Source organism: Kryptolebias marmoratus, linkage group LG6 (assembly GCF_001649575.2).
Source record: "Kryptolebias marmoratus isolate JLee-2015 linkage group LG6, ASM164957v2, whole genome shotgun sequence".
Taxonomy (NCBI): Eukaryota; Metazoa; Chordata; class Actinopteri; order Cyprinodontiformes; family Rivulidae; genus Kryptolebias; species Kryptolebias marmoratus.
Window position 1 is genome coordinate 26,805,682 of NC_051435.1, and position 12,097 is coordinate 26,817,778.

The 12,097-nt window shown below is 42.6% G+C and overlaps 1 pseudogene; it reads right to left on the minus strand.

Annotated features, from left to right (window-relative positions):
- Nucleotides 1–3,311: 3,311 nt before the first annotated feature.
- LOC108243540 lies at nt 3,312–5,773 on the minus strand (annotated as a pseudogene).
- Between the last annotated feature and the right edge of the window lie 6,324 nt (nt 5,774–12,097).

Consider the following 12,097-nt stretch of genomic DNA (forward strand, 5'->3'; position numbering starts at 1 on the left):
TTAGGCAAAAAAAAAAATCATTTTTGAAAAAAAAATGACTTAGGCAATTATTTTAAGAAGGTGACGATAAGTAACTTGCTTGGGACCTGAAACAACCCCAGCTTGGGGTGAAAGAACTGAAGGGTGAGGGTTTGTTGTTTATGAATTGTGGGATTGTTTTGGGTTTTTTTTTTCACATTTTTATATGGCCATATAATTGATTTCACCGATGTTGTAAATATGTATATATTTTCTTTGCTCTAAATACAAGCACCTGCAACTGCAAACTTCTAGTCTCTGTCTGCTCCTTCATGAGACATATTTTATCTTCTGAAGAAATAGCCCATTTGACATTTTTCAGTTCAACCATTTACATTGATATATTGCAGCATATTATTTTTTATAAATATGCTACACACAGTTTTCTGGAGGGGGTGATCCATCACAGCTCATTTTTAAGCACAACCAACTGTACTACAAGGTGAGGTATTATTTTCCTGAACTTTGTTTCACCCCTGTAAACCATATTTAAACATTGTTGGATGCACTCATCCGTCCATCCATCCTTTACTGTTTATCTGTGGTTGGGTTGCGAAGGCAGCAGGTCCAGGAGAGGAAATCAGACATCCCTCTCTCCAGTGACACTCTCTAGCTCCTTCTAGGGATCCCAAGGCTTTGTCCCACTTTGTATGAGGCCCCATTCCGTCTATCCATCTCCTGCTTTATCCTACCATCACTTGTGAACAAGACTCACACATACTTGAACTCCTCCATGTAAGACAGAGACTCACTACTGACCCAGACGGAGCATTCCATTTCCGGTTGAACCATGGCCTTGGACTCAAAAATGAAACCCAAAGGTTCCCAAACCAGACATACTCCTCTCCATGACTTCACCTTAAAAATGAACACCACAAACAGGATCAGAGACACAGGACAGCCCTGGCAGAGTCCAACCTGCACAGAGAACGAGCTCAACATTATTCCAAGAATGCGGACACAGCTCCTGCTTCAGTCATACAGGGACTGTATAGTCCTCAAAAGCAACCCAGGCACCCCATACTACCCCAGTACCCACTTATAGAATGCCTTGGGGATCACAGTCATAAGCCTTCTCCAGATCTACAAAATACATGTAGACTGAAGAGTCAAACCATGACCCCCTTAGCAATCCCGCAAGGGTGAAGATCTGGTCCACTGTTCCACAACCGGAATGAAAGCCACACTGCTCTTCCTGGATCTGAGGTTTGAAAATCAGTTGGAGCCTCTGTTCCAACACCCTAGAGTGAACTTTCCCAGAGAAGCTGAGAAGTGTGATTCCCCCAAGAATTGGAACACACTCTCCAGTTATCCTTTTAAAAATGGGAACCATCACACCCGTCTGCCACTCCACAGCCGTTGTCCTGGTCCTCCATGTGACATTGAGGACACATGTTAATCATGGAAGCCCCACAACTTCCATGTACTTAGCAACTCAGGGTGAATCTCGTCCACCCCTGGCACCCTCCTTCTACCGCTCAACAATATTCCCAGTCTGGGTCAGCAGTTCCCCACTCGGACCAAAACACGCCTGAATTGGGGCTTGCTTTACCTTTCTGAGTCAAACACTTTGCCAGAACCTCCTCGAGGCCAACCAAAAGTCCTTCTCCATGGCCTCTCCAACCACTCCAGTGGGAGCTGGAGATCACAGCACGATGACGCCAACAGGACTAGTGGTAGTGGCCATCTTGAATTGGGTTACATCAAATTATGTATCACCAATGAGTACTCTTTGAGTTTCATTAAAATCTGTATAGTGATTCATGAGATAAGCATTCAACAGGGTGCAGTGGGAGGAGCTGTGGTGTGTATGAGGAAAACTAGAGTGGTAGAGAAGTACATTAGACTGGTACAGGACATGTATGAGGACAGCAGGACAGTGGTGAGGTGTGCTGTAGGAGTGACAGATAGCTTCAATGTGGAGGTGGGACTGCATCAAGGATCGGCTGTGAGCCCCTTCTTGTTTGCTCTGGTGATGGACAGACTAACAGATGAGGTCAGGCAGGAATCTTCGTGGACTATGATGTTTAAATATGATATTGTGATATGTGGTGAGAACATGGAGAACTACTCATTTCACTAGCAAAGACCATGCCAAAATGTGTAAGTTTAAAGTTTTAATGATGAAGGGATAGGGGGATGAGGGATGGAGGGAGGAGGGGGTGTAGAGATGAAGGGAGGTAAGGATGAGGGGATGAATGGTAGAATGCATGAATGAAGTGAATGAAGGTTGTCTGAGGAGAGTGCTGAAGAGCTTGGGAGGTGAAGACTTTTGCATGGGGTTTGGTCTTCAGGAAACAAATATCTTTTTTTTTTTCCCCCCCGAGTCAGCGTTGGACCCCAAAAGTGACAGAATTCAAAGGAGCAGAGACAAGTGTGAGCTTGAAATAAGTCGCTGAGGTTGTTGCGAATGTACGACTGGTATGCTTGGGATGACCAGTGACCTAATACTTGAATAATCTGATCTGACACGCCCTGACTTGATGCGGAAGAGGCAGCTCCTATTCGGAAAGAATGAGTGGAATAATGATCAGGGGAGATGCCTGACTTTAAGAGGACTTGGCGGAGATGACCTGAGAACCAGAATCGAGTGACTTGACTTCCTGATTCTGTGACGAAAAGAGGATCCTGGGGTGAAGCGTTTGCTGAAAATCTGGACTGAACGTAATCGAAGATTAGCACATATTGGCTGAGGAAAGAGTTAAGACGAAAGATATAAATAGGACAGGATACAGCAAACTGGTCGGTTTTACTTCTTCTCAGGGTAAAAATTAGGGAGTCTTGATTAAGGACGGAGATGTCAGAGAGGCATGGATGGATGGAGGGATCATGCTAGATGAAGATGGAGCAATTTCAGAGCAAAACAATGGAAGCCGAAAAAAGCTAACAGAAAGATGGACTCTAAAGTCTGGTCAATGGAGGCGGATAGATAGCCTGAGTGCAAAGTGAGGATGCATCTACTGAGCAGATCTGCTGTGAGAGGCAGTCGCTGAGTAATGCTGGAAGGTTCTTGCTTTTTACAACCTTTGATGATCATGGAAATATGGCTATGGGAAATAGCTGGGCAGTTGGAACTCATAGCAATCTTGAAGAAAAAAATTATTCCGGACAGGTAAGTCTGGATGGTAGAAGTTCAGAGGGTTGTGACGTCAAATGATGGAAATTGTAGATGATAGGTTGTATGGAAAGATTTAAAGCGATTCCACCCTGACAGATGTGTTGATAGGGTGGGAGGAGCTAGGCTATTGAGAACTGATTCTTGAGAGGTGTTGAGGAGGTCGATTAGTGGTTAGTCAGTTGAATATTGTTGAAGAAAATGATGGAACTGGAGTAGGATGAGCTTCTGAGTCTGGAGCCAAGAGTCTGAATATCTGAAAAGAAAAATGAGACAGAGCATCAGCGATGTTGTTCTGTGATCCTGGGATGTGAGCAGCTTGCATCAAGAACTGGTGTTGGGCTGAAATTAGAGTTAGTTAATATTATCTGAGTGGATAAGAATTGCCATTTATGACCACGCATGCCCCCAAAGGATTGCAGCAATGACTATGGGGTAAATATCATACAAAGCAGATGAGGGTGTGGTCGATTCATCCTGGAGAAGCGAGAATTCTTTGGGCCATCTTGATGCGAACTACTTGCCACGGTAATAGCCGCCAAAACCGATGGAGGGAATTGTGTCTGTATAAAGCTGAATATCATCCAAGATGAAAGAAACTTATGCCAAAGACACATTTCCATCTTACAGGGCTGATCGAGAATGAGAGAACTGTGAAGGTACGAAATGCTGCCTGCTTTTAACAAGAGATTAGAGGTAAAAGATTTGCCCCGAGGAATTATTCGGATGGCGTAATTGAGATGTCCTAGAAGGGTGAGCAACTGTTGCTTAGAGCATCTGTCAGAAAGAAGGAAGTTCGACAGGAGCAAAGAGATGCGATTAATTTTTTCGAGCGGTAAAGATGCTTGGAAGGATAGGGAGTCAAGAGTAATACCCAAGAACTCTAAAGCGGTTGAAGGGCCGATCGTTTTCTCTTCAGAAATAGGGACACCAAGCTCTGAAAAGATTTTGACCAGAGCGCTTAGCCCAAAGCGCGGAGGTGAAGATGAAGGATTCACGATCAGGAAGACATCGAGAAGGTAGGTAGGTAGGTAGGTAGGTACATTTATTTATATAGCACTTTTCAGCACAAGGCGACTCAAAGTGCTTTACAACACAGACAAAATTACAGACAGAGTTACAGAACATGATAACATGACAAGATAACTAAGCTAAAACATGACAGTGCTAAAACTAAAACTAACGGTACCGAACTATCTAAAAGTACCCCAGGCCCGCTATACAGCCGAAGTAAAACCAGACATATCTAAGCATGAGCTAAGACAGTCAAAAATAGTAGCTAAACTAAACAGATCTAAATATGACTAAATGTACAGAACTAAACTAAGTGTACAGGAAGATAAAGCAGACGGTAGGAGGCGGTATGATGCATTTGTGTGTGTTTGCAGAAAAGTCCACGAATCACATTCACAGATGTTCACAGGCAAGAGGGCAAAGAGCTTCTGTTGACATAAATTCCAGGGAGAATTGATAAGACTTTGGCCTTCAAGGCCACATCGGGAAGCCAAATGTAGATAATAACAGAGTTGTTTTGGAACAGGCTGACTTTGTTTTGAGTATGCCTTGAAGTCTTTGCTGGTACATTCTCGAATCAAAATAGCCAAATTTGAGGTCCAGGTCCAAAACTGTTGTTCCGAAACGAGCAGCTTCTCCAAGATTTTAACCTTTTCCATATTCCGAGTCCAGAAATTGCATTTAGTCCAGAGGCCATTGTCTTTGATGATGGAATAACAGCCAGTTTGGAGTAGTTTGCAATTTCGCTCCTGTTTACAGTCTGAGTGCTGGTCGATCCGTGAACCCATCCACGAATTTGATGATAATCCAGGTAACTGCCTGGTCCAAAGAGCAGAAATCCTGTTATCAAAAACCCAAATATAAAAGGAACCTCCATGTCGGTAGGTACACAGTCTTCCACTCCTACCAGGAATCCACTGTATACCCAGCGAGACATATCCCGAGACTGGACTCTCCTTCACCCAGTCGAGGAAATTGTATCAATTGTGTTGAGAAACCAGCTGATCAGATCCATATTCCTTAAATTTTTGGAAAATATGTAAAAAGAGGCTTCGAAAAAGGAAAGGTGCAGGGGGGGGGCACGAGGAGACAGAGAGAAAAGAAACACGTCTGCCTTCCACCAGGAGCAGGAAAAAAAAAAAGGTGGATAACGTAGGGGAGTTTGCAATTGTTAATAAGAATCCAGCATAGAGCTTCAGATAGAGAGTCAAATATTTTGGGGCTACTACGACAGCCAAAAGTGAGGCGAAATGCAAAGTAGAATGCCCCTTTCAAAAACACGCCGAAGAAATGCCAGAAATCTGGATGAATGGGTAGAACCTTAAATGCGCTGGTAATGTCTGCTTTGGAGAGCCAGGCACCTTGCCCTGCCAAACGGATGATTTTGATGGTGTGATTGATGGTTGCGTATTGCATTGAGAAATCAGGAAACGGAATGACGCTATTAATACTGGGAACGTCGGAGCCATGAGGAGCTGAGAGATCTATGATTAATCTTTTCTTAATAGAGTACTTCCATGTAGCGATACCGATGGGACTGACGTGGTAAACGGGGAAGGGTGGTTTATCAAATGGTCCTATCATAAACCCTTCTTTAACTTCTTTAGCTAGAAGAAGATCAACCATGTCAGGATCTGAAATACAAACTGAAGATTGTGGCAGTGGTAGTTGGAATTTGGAATGATATCTATACCCGGATGGAAACCATCAATAAGACCATCAACGAGAAAGTTAACAAATTCTCTGTCAAGATGATTTTTTAGGGCAGATATAAGCGCGTTCACCTTAATAGGAGTAGAAAGATGATGTCCTAGTCAATCTGCCGTGGTGGTAGGATTGCGAGGGCAGGAGTTTCTGGCGTGAGCGCCACCACAGTAGGAGCAGGCGTGAAGCATCCTGCAGTTGGACGTGCAGCAGCGGAGATCGTTGAAGTTAATACAGATCATCCTGCCTCCTTGGTACAAAATGGCGCAACCCCGTTTGTCGACACTTTTAGCAGTTGGGATACTAACGGATGCATGGATATCTCTGGATTTTGGAATGATAGGAGGGGGTGGGGCGGCAGTGGACAACTGATTAGAACTTGAAGGCATGCAGGCTGATTAAGGAGTGCATAGACTGATTACTGATGTACAAGCAGTAGCTGGATAGAATGGAGCGCCGCAGAGATTACAGGACAGAGAGGCGTGGGCGGCAAAAACTCAACAATATAATTCAGAGTCGAGGAGCCTCCAGTATGTGCTTCGATTGAATTGATGTAAGCAGGCTGCTGCTTGGTTAACAAAAAAAAGTGATACTGGTAAAAGCCTGTTCCTCTGAAACGGAGAGCCATGTCGAAAACGATTGAGAGATAGTCGTCTAATTCAGACCTGCGATCTGGAAAAACTGAGCAAATTGTATCCCTGAACAGAGAGAATGCTAAGGCAAATTCAATGGACGTGAGCTCTTTAGAGCAAGGACTTAAAGAATGACTTAATTGCATTACTCCCTGGCTTGTATATATTTCCCTAGATTGACTAAAGCTGCTTAGAGATAGCTGGAGAAGAAGGCTAGATCTACATAGTTACCGTTTAAAATCTGGGAGAAGGACGTAGAACTGACAAAGAAGGCTGAACAGGAGGAACTGCGGTGAGGAGATTGTAAGGGCTGGTGACATGATGAAAAGCATTTAGAATTGGTGGGGGGGGAAAGACGGGGTTTGAAAGGAAGGGAGTAAGGAAGAAATAGATGGAATTCCAGGAAAAATCCCTGGTGCAGATGGCTGAGCTGGGTTCATGGGCGCTTCAAAAGTAGCTGTAGCCAAATTACAGTGAGTGGCAGAAGAAAAGGGAGATGGGGGAAGAGTGGTAGGGATGAAGTATATGGACTGAAATTTTGCCTGCGAGGACAGTGCCTGTATGACGTTGTATAAGAGCTGGGAAAGTTCTGACGTAGAGGGTGCAGGCACGGGCGGTAATGTAACCTGGATCCTACCGGGGGGAACTGTCGACGCGGCAGGAGGTCCTGCAGTTAACAACGGGATGACGTCACTGGAGATGTTGGAGGAGGAAGCGGAAGCAGGAACAATAGCCGGAAGCCCGGGTTGTTTGACAGCAAAGCAGATGTTTGTTGAGGTATGGAGGATGAAAGCAGTTGGAAGAGTTTTGATTCATTGTCCGAACGACTGAAAGGGATGCCTTTTTCTCTTAGAGAGCGTTGAAGACGGGCAACGGTCCAGGATTTGAGAAGTTGGCGTGTTGGAATGACTGAAGAGGCAGACGTGCTGTGATGTGGCTGAGAGGCTCTGGAATGACGGTGAGGTCCAGGGGAACGAGCTTGTTGAGCGACACCTTGCGACGGTTGTTGGCCCTGAGAATGGGAAGTAGATGGAGGTGACGGATGAACTTCAGATGAGCGAAGAACTGGAAGAGAAGCAGCTTGAGACAGAGTTTGAAGATTAAACATCACAGAGCTTAGCCGCTTGGAACCTGGAGGTTGTCTAGCAACCGAAGGAGGGGAATTTTCGGCTGCAGATGGAGTGTCGAAGAGATCCTCCAAATCGGAATGGTTGAAATCGATTTGCAAAGCATCTTCCATGGTGAGTAGAGTAGACAAACGATCTTTAGGAATTGTAACGGTTTTGACGTTGACGAAAATGTAACATTGACGTAAATGTAACAAACTGAGTAGAAGGAGTGAGCGAGGTATAAGTAGACTCCTTAGAATGATTAGAGGGGTGGTTTTGGGCGTGGCCCTGCTCCCGAACTTAAGTTACACTTTAACACTTTTACACTTTAACTTCATGTGGTGAGACCAGCTATGTTGTTTGGTTTGGAGACTGTGGGACTGACAAAAAGACAGGAGACAGAACTGGAAGTGGCAGAGCTGAAGATGTTGAGATTCTCCTTGGTAGTGACAAGGAGGGATAGGATTAGGAATGAGGTCATCAGAGGTACAGCACAGGTTGAACAACTGGGAGATAAAGTTAGAGGCCAGACTGAGATGGTTTGGACATGTGAAGAAAGTGGCAGCCATCTAAAATTGGATTGACTCCAAAAGAAAATCAGTTGTAGATGTACGTCCAGTGACTACTTTGAGCATTTCATTAAAATCTGAGCACTATTTATAAGACATTTTTCTAAGACAACATACAAATGAACAGACAAAAGCAATAGCATCCTTTTGCCTTGTGTGGCAAACATGTTTGAACTGACAATGAGAAAATGTAACGTTTTGTTTCGGATAGTTTCAAGCAAATTTTACAAGTTTAATTGGGAAAAGGAAAAAAAAAGTATATTGTAGAAATTGTTTGTGTTAGTATAGTCCACGTCATACTGAATGATGTTGGGTTAAAAGCTGCTCTGTGTTTTCTGGAAGACAACAAAATCCAATATTACTGAAATGATAGATTCTGGATGTCATTTCAGCTTCTGAGAGGAGGCTGAGCAGAGTTTATTTACCTCTAGCTTTCTCTCAGTAATGACATCCCTGGAAATGATTCAGGCTTCAGGGAACCAATGTAGTCAGCAGAGGGCTCTCACACACAAACCCTTAAACAAGAATGTGTGTGTGTGTGTGTTCGTGGTGGTGGGGGTGGGGGGACTGGAGAGCTATGTGTGAGCTCAGAGTCTACATGTTATTAGAAAGAGGAGGATGAAAGTGTGACACTTGTCCAGGATAAACAGTGATAAAAGAGAATCTGAGCAAGTTAGAAACGTACACACACAATCTGATTTTTTTTAATGGGTAACTGCTACTTTCTTGAACATAGTGGGTATTCTCAAAAGGCAAAGGACCACCTTAGCAAACAAAAAAATGTCTATAACTCAATTTATTTTACAGATATTAAGCTAAAGTTTGATCTAGTAGTAGCTGAGCGTCATCTCTAATTTTGTCATGTTTCAGGAAGGGAGGAGAGGACCAGAAACATTCCTCGACCGCTGTAGGAGTTGGTGGAACAGCCTTGGAGCTGATTCTCAGTATCTCTTCACCTTGGCGCAGAACTGGAGAAATTCCTCCCGGAAGGGGCCAAAAGGCTCTCTCGCTGCTTGGTCCATGTTCTGGTCAGGTCCTACTGTCACGTTTCAGGAAGGGAGGAGAGGACCAGAACGCAGCGGTAAGTAAAAACCTCTTTAATGAAAAAACAAAACTTAGCATATAGCGCTTCCAGCACATCGATACATAGATGTGGTCAACAACGAGGACCTGACGACAAACAACAAGTGCAGTGCTCCTAAATACAGACCAAGGTGATTAACAAAACAAGGGATAGGCATGCATAGTCAAAACAGAGCACGAGAAAACAAAGGCGAAAACAAAAACCTGAAGTGGAACAAAACAGGAATCCTCACAAATTTATACATTAAACACAAGGTTAAGTTTTAAAAACTGATTTTTAACTATTGGAGTCAACTGTGTCTGTCTTTTAGCAAGGTGTCCACTGGACAGGTTTTAATGAAACTCTCAGAAAGTAACCACTGGGTGTACATCTATGTAAAGCACTTTGAATGCCTTGCTTCTGAAATGTGCTATACAGTTAAATTTTTACTTACTTACTTACATCTACAGCTGATTCATTTTTTCGAGTCATGCCAATTTAAGATAGCCAGCACAGCCAGCTGACCTTAGCAAACACAAAGATGGCTATAGCTCAGTCAATTTTACAGCTGCTTAGCGAACATTTGGTGTGGTATTGTACTCACATTGCACATCTTTGTCTACAGTTTTGACAATAACTGTCCACCAACACTTCTCCGGATCTTCCGGATCCTTCCCACAGACAAAGAAATATCCTTAGTTTCATTGGAAACTCTGAAATTGTCCCTAGTCATGAGTGTGAATTTACAGATTTACAGATAATGAGCTAAAGTTGGTAGTGGCTGAGAGTCATTAACAACACATACTTTTAGTGCTAATATAACTTACAAGATTTCACAAAACTGCACAAGATTGCAGATAATGTTAATTCCTTGGTTTGACAAAAGTAGCTTTAAGTCATTCAATTCTCATCAAAAGATGATTTTAATTGAAAACTCTGGCATGAAAAGCAGCAGTATTCTGTCAATGAATGTTTTGCCTTTAATTGTCTTTATGATTTTATCAACATATTTCTCAGACCCTCTAGGATTTTGCGATGTTACGATCGCAACTATTAACGCAAAATCAAGCAAACCTGGCGAAATCGCAACTTTTTGCAACTTTGTCCAAAACACTGCAACTTTCCCGCAACTTTAACCCCAAATAACTCACGAAGAAGAGATGTGACGTCACTTCCTGTTAACATCAGAATGCCGGGAGCATGCAGGAGCAGCGACCAAAGCGAAAAATGTGCGCTAATGCTTCACATTTGCCCACAAAGATTTCAGCAAAGGACCCCGCAAAACAGCCGTCCCTAAGTGAACCACCGCGCGTGAGAGAAGGGGCCGGCAGAGAACGGCTGGCCGACATTAACGTTCCTGTTTCGGGTCAGCCGTAAGCTAGACGGCGCTAACTCCGCGGAGCGCGAATATCCAATATCCAACTTAAAACTAACTTCACTGCGGTCGCAAACCAGTTTCCTACCCAGCTGCACGAGAGTGGGGGGAAGCTGTTTTGCGCGTCCTGCAGTGTAATCATTGAACTTAAACGCATCGACAAACACTTTGTGTCTGCAAAACGTGAGGAAAGCTGCACAATCCAGAAATGATCATGAATGTCAGTTTATAAGCTATCAAAGTTCTCAAATAAAGCACCTTTTGAGAATGTCAATGTTTGTTGGGAATTATCTTACAAAACTAGTAAGTATTTTTGGTTTATATATTAAAAGTTATGGTTTTTTATTGATTTTAGTTAAAAAAAAAAAAAGCAACTTTTCATCGCAACTTTTAGGAAAATGCTTCCCAAAATCAGACATTTTAGCCCGCAACAATCACAAAAAATGCCCGCGAAATCCTGGAGGGACTTATTTCCATCATAACCCATCTAACCCAGCTGTTGAACTGTTTGGAAACTAAGGTACCAAACTAGAAATTTCAATGTTGGTCTTTTTTTGTGAAAGTTTTGTGTCTTACCTTTCACTTTTGTCTTATTTTCCTTATGTGGTAGCTCTTAGTTTCCAGGCCAACATTAGCCTGGGTCTGGTTGCTCCTTCTTTCAGTTATCCATTTAAATGCACTGAATGTGTCTGGATTTAAATACAAAAAAAAATTCATAACAAAAATATTATAAAATTTCACATCACATCTGAGTGATGAAATCAAACAAGCAACAACTGAATGATGCAAAAATCCATGCACGTGTTTATAGTTAGGGTTTGCCATCTAGTGGTAGCAAATGGTACAGATACACTTGTTTTGGCGTTCTTGAAATGTAAGAACACAACTGAATAAAAAAAAGTAATTTTTTAATCTGAGTAAACATAATCTGAAGCATAAACATAGAAAAAGATTATTGAATTTTTTGCATGTTGAGTGGTCATTATTTTGTTTACAGATTACTGTTTTATTTACAAACTCACCTGTAAAATCATGATTCAGTTTTGTTCAAACGTACAAATGCAAACAAAATATTTTAATAGAAAGCAAAATTTCTTGTCTTTTTGTCTGCATCCATTGAGTATATTGCTGTTTTTAAAGTTTTATAGTTTGTTGCATTTAACCCTGTAGCAACTGATAATGTAATAATGACCAATAATGTAATACCTGCCAATAACAATAATAATAATATATAATAATATAATAATCTCCTATTGTTATCCAGTCAAATTTGACCATTTTAGAAAATTGCTGGCTGAAAAAAGCTATTTCCTTTGAACTGATTTAGATGACCTCTCCCTGGGCTGCCACCTTATCGTGGTGGAGGGGTTTGAGTGTCCCAATGATCCTAGGAGCTATGCTGTCAGGGGCTTCATGCCCCTAGTAGGGTCACCCAAGGCAAACAGGTCCTAGGTGAGGGGCCAGACGAAGTGCAGCCCAAAGACCCCTTATGATGAAT